The sequence below is a fragment of the Pteropus vampyrus genome, unplaced genomic scaffold, assembly GCF_000151845.1.
Source record: "Pteropus vampyrus isolate Shadow unplaced genomic scaffold, Pvam_2.0 Scaffold287, whole genome shotgun sequence".
In the NCBI taxonomy this organism is placed as follows: domain Eukaryota; kingdom Metazoa; phylum Chordata; class Mammalia; order Chiroptera; family Pteropodidae; genus Pteropus; species Pteropus vampyrus.
In genome coordinates this window covers 1,151,824-1,162,605 of record NW_011889068.1, presented here as the reverse complement: position 1 = coordinate 1,162,605, position 10,782 = coordinate 1,151,824, and positions in this window count along the sequence as shown.

The window sequence follows — 10,782 nt, the reverse complement described above, 5'->3', positions numbered from 1 at the left end:
CAGGTCCCTCCCCAAAGAGTCCTCACCCACATGACCCTTAGCCTCAAGCTAGGCTCCTCTCTCTCTTCATTTACTCTAATTTTTTTCTCCCCTTCCCTCTCAGATTGCCCTCTGGAACTCGAAATTTATTCTTCATCATGGAAACCATTTGACACGTAACTTATTCCTGCCATCTCCTTAGGATTACCTTTTGACAATGAAAATAGTCTGAGAAAGTGCTTTGCCAAATCCAGTTCTTTAACTGAAGGCAGTTCTTTCTCCTAAAAGAAGTTCTGTTGACTGCTTTTAATTTTAACAATGTATATTTTCTTCCCACTACAGAGTGACTAAGGATGGAAGAGGTTCAGACTACAGTGGGTTAACAACAAGAGTTGGCCTAGTCTAGGAGTACTCCGTAGGCAGGAGTACAAGACCTCTAGAGGCTTCCTGAGTGCGCTGGAGTCCTGAGAGAGGAAAGGAGCCAGCCTTCAAGGGGTGGTGGAAAGAAAGTACAGAACTGGATCTGGTTGACCGCACTTCCATAGAGAGGGCTAAAAGCCCTCCCTTTTGGATGCCACTAGAGAGAGGGCAAGAGCTGAAGACCCAGAGGCCAAGAGACACTCTGGCCATAGAGAAACCTCCTGGCTGAGAAGGTAACCCAAACACTTCCTGGCAAGGTGTTCACAGATTTGCTTGGGATGACATAATTGTTTTCTTAGTGAATGTGCATCTCTTAATCCTGTAAAGATTTAAAATTAACAGAGATATAGTGAAGAAAATCGAAGCTCATGGTGTTATACTTTTGTATTAAGGGATCTCTATATATGTGGTATTTTAAATGCTTCTAATGTTTGATATCTTAAATACTTCTAATATTTAATAATATTTAATACAAATACTTTTAATGTTTAATAAAATATCTGAAAATTAATCTTGCAATGCTGACTTAAAGCATATAATGGACTAATTGACTTAGACTTGATTTTAAGTTAAAAATCTTCTAAAAGTTTATATTGGAACTTTTAAGAGAACTTACCACTTACCATATGTATTTGTTATTAGTTTTATGAGAATTAGTTAAGAATATTGAAGGGTTTGAAAAAATAATCAAATTATTAAATTAATAAATGCAATTTAAAATGATTAACTAAATGATCAGACATCAATTTGCTAGATTTATAAATGGAATAATTAAATTAAAAGCTCAAGCATGAGTTTTGAATTTAAAAGTAATGAATATTAATTTTTAAAAACAAAAGTAGCTTCTAAATAATCATTTCTGGATGAAAAGTCTTAATACATTTTAAAATCCTTTTTCTTTTTTTACACTATCACAGAAAAATTCACAAGGAAATATCCAAATCTACAAGTGTGAATTTTTCTCAATTGTGAATTGCCAAGAAAGTGTGAGAGGTAGGGAATGTGCAGTTCAGGAAAGAGAATCAGAGGTAAAAAAAAAAAAAATAATACAATATAAACTCTGACTTCTCACCTTTGCAGACTTGTTTCTCTGGTTGCCTACAGGCCTTCAACTAAACATCCTTGCACCACTTTCAACTTTGCATTTCAAAAACTTAGCTCATCACTTCTTGATCCCCACCTCTTTACTCCTGGAGTCAGCTAAAAGGCTTTCCTTCAGAATTAATATGTTTATTGCATCACAGTCTGCTCAGTTCCACAGGCTAGAAACCTGGTCGTTTTTCACTCTTTCCTCTCTTCCCCCACTACTCTAAACCCAGCATCCGGTCCTGATGAGCCTTTCTCTGAAGGTCCACTTTCCTCCTATTTTCCTCAGTCATCACCACAGCCTATGACTGTGTCACCTTACACCGGGATTACTATACTAGCCTTCAGTCAGTCTCTCCTGGTGTGATTCATTTTACACATAGCTGCCAGAGAGTCATCAAACTTTGCTTTTAGATTTTTAGATTAAAATCAAGTCTAAATCAATTAGTCTTGTTACTGACTTTAGGTCAGCATTGCAAGGTTAATTTTCATATCTTATTTGCATAAACTTTTTACCAAATCCCCAATGCCTGACAAATAAAATCCAAGCTCCCCTTGACATCTAAGGTCTTCTAGCAGCTAGGAATATGCCTCGTGTTAGCATTCTCAGCTTTCATCATTTCTCCATGGAGCCCCTCGATTGTCATCGAGCTGATTTGCTGGCCATGTTCCTGTGACACGGACTACATGCACATCTATCTTTGCATAACCTGTCTCCTCTATATGGAAGGTTAGGAGCTCTCGTTTCTGATCCCTTGAACCTGTTTTTTCCCTCTCCTTTCAAATCCTGTTAGCACTCACCTCTTCCTAGGCTTTAGCCAATGCTGTATATGAGTCATGATTTCCTTGGCATCTGGATACATTTCCATAATTAATTTCCATGTGCTTATATTACTCTGTAACAATGTCTTCAGTTTTACATGTGTATTATTTTCTTAAAGAGACTATGGAAATTTTTTAGGGAAGGAATTTTAGTAGCCTTGTCAACCACAAGGGTGGTTAAGAGGATCAAATGAAATAGTTTACATAGAAGTACTTCGTAAACTACCAACTTTTATTCAAGTACAGTGTCACAGTGGCTGTGGTATGGCTGAAAAAGCCAAGGATTTGGATTTAGAAGTATAACTTGGAAGAGTTAATTTTGCCTACTAGTTTTATCTTTTACCAGTCATGTTGTTTTAAGCAAAATTTAATCTTTCCTTGGTTCCAGTAACTTCACCAGTAAAATAGCCATAAGATGCCCTACAGGGAAGAGGGGGTGTGAAGATCAAATAAATTGACATAAATAAAAAAACTTTTACAAACCTTAAGGTATCATATAAATGTATATTTTTCAGTAACGTGGCTAATAGATGTTGACATAATGACCAATACATGTGGACTTCATGACTCAAAAAGATTGTAAGATGAAGAGCATATACCATTATAAGCATAAGCAGCATCATTTCCTACATGGCATATCATAACAGATGCAAGTAGCTTTAGTGATTCAAATATACTGAACATCTCTGACTTGCAAAAGAAGTAAATAGGACTTCCAACAGAGGCTGATAGAATTTTAAAAAAACCAAAACCCTCATATAAAAACATTATTTCTTTTAGAGTAATTTACTGTTCCATTATGAAGAACTGTTTGAAAGGGCAAGTATTGTTTTAGGTCCTAGAGATACATTAGTGAAGACAGTTCAAGCCCCTGTTCTCAGAGATCTTACATTCCAATGGGAGAGAGATAACAAGTAAATAAACAAAATAACTTAGATTATAATAAGTGCTATGAAGAAAGCAGTAGTGTCGGGTGGGGTGAGTGAGCACTACAGATGGCATATTCAGGAAAGACATTAAGAAAGAGGTGACATTTAAGTTGAGTTTGGAGGATGAAGAAGAAAGCCACAGAAAGAGCCCGGGAAAGAGCATGCCAGATTGAGAGAAGCGAGTCCAAACGCCCTGAGGCAGGGAAGGGCTGGGTGTGTTAAGAGGCCTATATGCTTGGAACCTAGTGATTAAGGGGAAGTCTAGAGCCAGATCATGCAAAGCCAGGCAGGCCTTGGTGAGGAATTTGGATTTTATTCTCTGTGCAATGGAAAGCTACTAAAAGAGCTTACATATTTTTGAAATTATAATTATACTATTTTTTAAAAAATCATAGTCAGTGTTATAAATAACATTTTGGGTCAGCTTCACAAAGCTTAACATGATTTGGTTCAAATATATTAGTTTAAAAGAAAAAGAACTAGCTAATTTTAAATTTGGGCATCCTCCAAATGGATGGGGTGCACTGAATAGGGGCTGCCATGGTTTCTACCTGCTGTTATCCTCACTTTCTTGTGAAATTAGTATTCTTCACATTCTAAATACAACCTATTTCATCAGTTATCAAGAGGGCAGACAAGCCACCTTCAGGTATCCTTTAAAACAGATTCTTAAGTCTATGCAGTCATAAGGAAGAAAGAGACTGTTGCTGTACTGATACAGAGTCATCCCTAAAATAAGTTAAGAAGAAAAAGCCTTGTGCACAACAAGGGCACACTGTCGTCACTTATATGTGCATCGAGTATCTCTGGGACACATAAGAAACTGATAGCGTTGCTGGGGAGAGAGTGAGAGGGAATTCTTACCATCTACCTTTTAGTATTTTTTAATGTTTTTAAAAACCTATAAGAAAAAAAATTCCAAAGTTTTTCAGTACAGATCTCATCTTAAAGAAAACGTACACTATTCCAGAATTGGTGAGAAGAAATTTGTATCTCTGGATAAACCTAAAGTTATTTCATATAATTAAAAGGAGGTTTAAGATCTAGACCTATGCTGTCTTATACAGTAATCAGGAACCATGTGTCTGTTTAAATTTAAATTAGTTTAAATAAATTGGATGTAAAATTCAGTTCATTAGCCACATTTCAAGTGCTGAATAGTCATTAGCTGCACGTGATTAATGGCTGCCATGTTGGCTAGCACAGATATAGAACATTTCCCTTCCTGGAAAGTTCTATCAGACAGCCTGCTATAGACTTACACAAAATACCACCAAGGTTATGAATTAGCTTTAAAACTTAGCTGATCAATATATAGAGATTAAGGAGTACAAAAATTCAAATATATTCTAATGCTAATTTTCCCAAATGACTCACTAGAATGGCATTTTGGGGTGCAATCAGAACTCCCAGCATTAGATATCTAAGGCAGTTGGGGGATATGATTATGTCACTACAAAAAATCAGTTTGTACTAGTTTAGACACTGGCAGTTATGGCCTAAGAGTTAGGAATTATTCTCCTAAATGTAAATTTAGTTTAAGTAAAACTAATATACTTAATATTTATTGAATTTGATATTCTACACTGATTCAATAAATAAGTCAAATAGTACTAACATGATAAGGATGAGTAATGAGATTCAATTATATTCAACTTCTTTAGTACAATTCATTAACTTTTCTCATTTTTGCTATCATTATGAATTCAGCTTTTTACAAATTAACACATTTCAACTAACCATAATCATCATTTCCCTTTTGATACTTAAAAATTGACAGAATTTAGCCAGTAGGTATCCCTTAGACTGGCTTCTGTGTTCTTGCATGCAACACTATTATTTTTGAAAGCATTCTTGCTTTCTGGCCCAATAGAATGTTTCAAGATTCACTTGTACCTTCTCAGGTCCAGACATGGATCAGCCATTTTTCTAAGGTATGTTATTTTCTTTAAGTGAAAAATAGGATTAGACTCCAAAATTTAGGCATTAGGAGGGCATATCATCAGGCTCATGATAGTGGAGTAATATTGTTCCTTAGCCATTTCATTGAACAGAACTAGAAAAGATATTTTATTAAATGTTATTAGTTTATATTAATATTTCTAACTTACTTTTCATATAATAGTATGCTACTTCAACTTTTTAATTCTTCATCTAAATTTTACTTCCTTTTTTTATAATTCAATGAAATATTCAATTATCACACTAAAGAAAAACATTGGGTTCTTAACAAAGTTAGTATAATCACTCATTTCTTTTACTTTATGATAAAAGCATAAAATATTAATACGAATATTAATACTAATAGTGAAACTACTATATAACATTCAAATCTTTCTTTGCTTTCTATTCTAATGCATCTCACTAAGGAGGTTCAGCCAATTATCTTGCCACTCACAACAAGTCTTCATTTCGCATGCTTATAAAATACTTACAAGTGTATAGTTTGGCCCTGTTGTTTTTGTCCTAGTGAGGGTGTCAGCAGGTAGACAATTGTCGCTTTTGAGTTCTTGGATGTAGTGGATTTCAGCTTCTTATTTTACCTCTTGAGAAACTAGGATTTTGTTTTCAAATACAAATTACCTTATCAACAGTTAAATGGCAGATAGGCTATTTTCACATATCTTTTAAAAATAGATTTTTATATGGAAAGAAATGGAGAATGTTCCAAAATTATTAGTGAAAAGGAAATGAGATTACTGGGTAAACCTTAAGTCTAACCAATTAAAAGTAGGCTTAAAATCCAGATTATACAACTATAGATTTCCAAGTCAGAGACATACTAGACAGGTACTTACACACATAATTCTGTCACTAAAATTATTCAAGGTACACTTGTGAAGATGTAGGGCAGTTATCTACCATTTAGTATAAATACATGTTCTTGCTAAAGCTATGAGTGACCCCAAAGAAATATTTCTAGAAGGAAGTCGTCCATACCTGTTTGGTTTCCTAGAAGAAGGAACAAAATAAATCAATGAACCATAGTTACTTACAGAAGCTGCCTAATAATGATACTGAACTGGAACTGGTTTTCTTCATTTAATCTGACAGGTAGGTCACTTATGACTCACGAGAGCTGCCACAGTGCTCTATCATGGCCTAAACCAGAGAAGGTGGCACCATCCCTGAGTGCTTTGCTTGTGGGCCTGGACCTGGGGTCCAACTGTGTGCTGACCTTCTCTGGGCCTTACTTTGTTCCTCCCTTAAGCCATGTGTTGGATAAACGAGCTTGCTAAATTGTGGCTGTTATTAAGGAAACTGGGCCTGATTGTTCCTTTCATGTCCCCAGCCCCAAACACCCAAAGCCATGTTCAATGCACCTGATTTGTGTACCCAGAGCACCTGAGTTCACCCTACTACTATACCACTTGTTGTGTTGGCAGTTATGTCTGTCGCCCCATTAGACTACACTTCATGTAATGTTTTACCATTATAGAAGTCTCCAAAGAGTATACCCCTTCAGTTGGGAGTTGCTGTATTCTCTCATTATCCACATCAGATAGGCCTTTTAATGTTAAACTTTAATACCTCATGAAACCAGTCAACTCTGGTTTATCTTACATAACAAGCTATATTTTAAATTATTCTAGGTATATCCTAGATAGAAGTAGCATAAAAATTATTTGTAAGTTATTTATAAATCTGTAGATTTATTCTAGAGAACTTTGCAATCCATTCACTAAAAATATCCACACAAGGAGGTAAATTCAATGGTGTTAATATCATACATTCTTTAAGATAGTGATTCTCTTCTCTATTTTTATATCTATCTGCAGTGTTCCAAGGTTCGTACCATATCAATAAACGTATGTTGAAAGCGTAAAGTGTATGTGTGTGTGTGTGTGTGTGTGTGTGTGTGTGTGTTTCTTCTTCAGTCACCGACCCAGAATAGTTATCCTTTAGTCACCTACCAGAGACCTCAGTTTGAAAGCGACTCCAATCTATCTTTTTTTAAAAAGCTCACTGATATTTGAGATATGTTACCTAAGGCTACATGGCCATCAGTTTCTACAGATTTGGTAAGCTTTATGTCAAACTCAGCTCTCAACAGAAATAACTTTGCTGGATTATAATCAGCATTATAATTATAATTATTAAGAGCTGACAAACAATAGCCTCATAAAAATGGTTCCTGCATTTTTTGTAAAGTCACTAAGACACTTGCCCAATTTTTTATAAAGTAAGTTCCATGAAGGCAGAGATTTTACTGGTTTTAATATTTTATATTCAGTGCCTTAAATAGCACATACTGTAGTCCTAATAAATATTTGATTTGTAGTGAGTTAATTAATGAATTCTGTAATTCAATGTCCTTTATATAAAGAGTTACACAATAAATGCCTTTTAAGATTTACTACAGGAAATAAGTTTTACTTCTGAATAAAATGGTGTGTTTCTTTTCATTAGACAATAATAACTTGTTTTCTCTGACTTTCCTTCCAGGAAGATCAAAGTAAGACCATTCCAAGAATACCTTAATTGGCCTCTCTCTATCTCTCTTCTTTAAATCCAGTACATTTACACTGCCGCCAGTATTAACTTCCGATAAACCACAGGCCTCCAGATTAGATCCTGGGCTCCCATTTCATTGGAGCCCTAATCTGTTTTACCAATAGTCAAGCCTTAATCAATTTTTCTTTGTATTTTCCTTCTCACTCTCTCACTTCCCTTCTATTTGCCATGTTTAAGCCATAGAATTTTGTTATGCCTTTAACACATCTTGCTTATTTCCACTTCCATGACATTCCTGATATAATTCCCTCCACCTTACAATAACCTTTCCTCTCATTATGCCAAGTACTGGCTCCACTGAATTCCCAATTCAAAGACTTCATCTTTTGAACTTGCAATGCCTGTGTTTGGATCAAAGTTGTTCAACGCCTTTAAGCCTTAGTTTCCTCATTGGTAACACTGTAGTCTTACACCTGATAGGGTTGTGATGAGGAAGCATGTAAATGGTCAATAAATTTTAGCTCTCAATATTAATAAAATTTCTTCTATTTACCTGAAATGTACTTTCTGTCATGCTTTATACCTTATGTACTTAGGTTATTTGCGCCTCAGGAAATCTGGTCCTGAGTACAATCCATTTCAAAGTTCTCACACTGACCTCTCCCAACATAATTCACATCCTAATTAAGCAATTGACTTAGTTTATTTGTTGTTATTCATCTAATATTTAACATTATTTCAATGTAGCCATTGCATTTTTCTGTCCTCCAAATTAGTTTAGGGCAGTGACAGTTGTATCTTTTGAATATTTGTATGTATATGTCACTGTTTATTACTCCTGTCATGAATTTGAATTTAGGATCTGCCAAATTGATGTTACAGAAATAAGAGTTGCTCAATAAATAGAAATGTACATGACGTAAGTTAAGTTTACATATAGTATCTTATTCAGGTCTCGCAACAATCCTATTAGATAGGTAGTGGTATGCCTGTTACAGTAATATCCCAGCTATTATCATTATAATAGACAGTGGTTTAACATGGATGACTATGCTATTAGAAGCGTACTTTATAAGAAACCTACGTATTCTGAGATTTCTGTGAGTTTCTTATTCTCTTCAACAACAAAGCCTTTAATTACTCTTTTTCTCCCAAATTGTCGCTATGTTTATGAGCCTAAGTAGGTCTCTGTTTCAGGATCTGACTTCTTACTTGGCAGCCGTTTTCTCAGAACTAATGTCATGTTACATAATCTGACACACGATGTCAGAACCAATTTCAAACTTATAAATTCCTTTCTTTGTTTTTGGATGGTATGAGGAAAATATGTAATGTGTATGGAAGAAAATACAAAATCTGAATGGGACTCATTAAGGAAAATCCTTGTGATCATGCGCATGAAAATTTACAAATTTGAAGAGGTTTTGTGTTCCACACCAACCCAACAAACCAATGAAGCGAGTAACTAAACTCCCAAACATTGTATAGTTTGGGCCTTATCATGGACGTCGTTTAATATTTTTCTATTTTAAGGATCTACAGAAAGTATATCCCTTTAGCTAGGAGGGGACTGTTATAGTCTCATATTATTCATCTCAAATATATTTCTCAGTAGAACCTAAAGATCTTATAAGCTCAGCCAACTTTGTCATACATTACATGAAACACTATAAATTATTCTGGATATAATCAGAATATATCTTGGAAATAGCTTGAAAATTATTTCTAAATCTCTAGTGAAGTTCAACTGAATAACTTCTCTGGACAACTTTACGTTTTATTTGCTAAGATAAAAACAGGTTAATTGAATAGTGTTGATGTCATTAGACATTCTTAGGCACCCACAGTGAGATGCTGCACATACAAAGACATTATTCTGTCCCACAGCTTGCGATCTAAAATTAGATATACACAGGCAAGCCAGATAAACATAGACAGCACATTTTTTAAGACCAAAAAGAAATGATGGGAGAGAAATGAGAGTAGTAAATGAAAAAGCCAAGGGGAATCGACAAATATTCTATCTTCTGCCTTTAATTTATAGCCTTAACCACCTATATCAGAAGCAATCATACTGCTAAAGTCAAGGAGAGAGGCTAAGAGCCCCTGATGGGTAACAGGACATTAACGGGATGGCCACTGTGCAACATCCTCAGCTTCGGATGTCCAGAGACTCCTTTTATCCGGCAGTTCTTGTTTGTCCTTGCTTATGCAGCTCTGGGCACTAGAAGTCTGCTACCTCCAAGCTCAGCACTGGAAATGAGCGCCTAGCCAGGATGTTAGAAAATACTCCCTCCAGTAGTCTGTGGAGCTTGCAAGTGGTGCATTGAAGGCGGCCAGGCGGCCTGGGCTTGAAAACAGCTCTAGGCATCCATGTGAACTCCAAGTTGAGGTCTCCTGTTTAACCCTCATCCTCTTCTGGTCAGTTCACAAGCCAGGTTGGCCTTCTCACTAGTTAGGTTAAAAAAAAAACCCAAAAAACAACAAAAAAACATTTCCAATGTGCCAGGCTTCATGCTCAGTGGTAGGAATACAGATAAATAGGACATAGGCTCTCTTTTAGAACTTGCAAGTTATTTTGGGAGACAGTTCATAAGTAGACTATTTTAACATAATGTGGTAATGTAGTGGCAGAGGTGTGGTCAGGGTAAAGCCCAAAGGAAGGGTACCCAGCCCAATCTGGTGGCCAGAAAGGGTGACAAGGTGATGAGGAATAGTCAGAGAGCTGGACAGAACAAGAATTCGAGAAAGTGTGTTTTTAAAAAAGGAGGAAGAAAACAGGGTCAGATTCTGCAGACGTCGAGCAAAATGGACCTGAAGAAAGTCCACTGAATTTGTCAAATAGAAGAGGGATCATTGGCAACTGCTGACAGAGCAGTTTGAGTAGAGGTGGAGGTGGAAGAGGACATCGGAGTGGGTTGAGAAATTAAAGGAAGATAAGAAGTAGAAATAAAAACGTTGGCTGTGAAAAGAGTGAGAGAACATGTTATTAAGGGAAAATTTGGGTTTTGTTTTGTTTTGTTTTGATTTTTAATCAGAAAGGTTTCTCATCTGAGAGAAAGGAGCTTGTTGGAGATAAGAGGTGATTTGA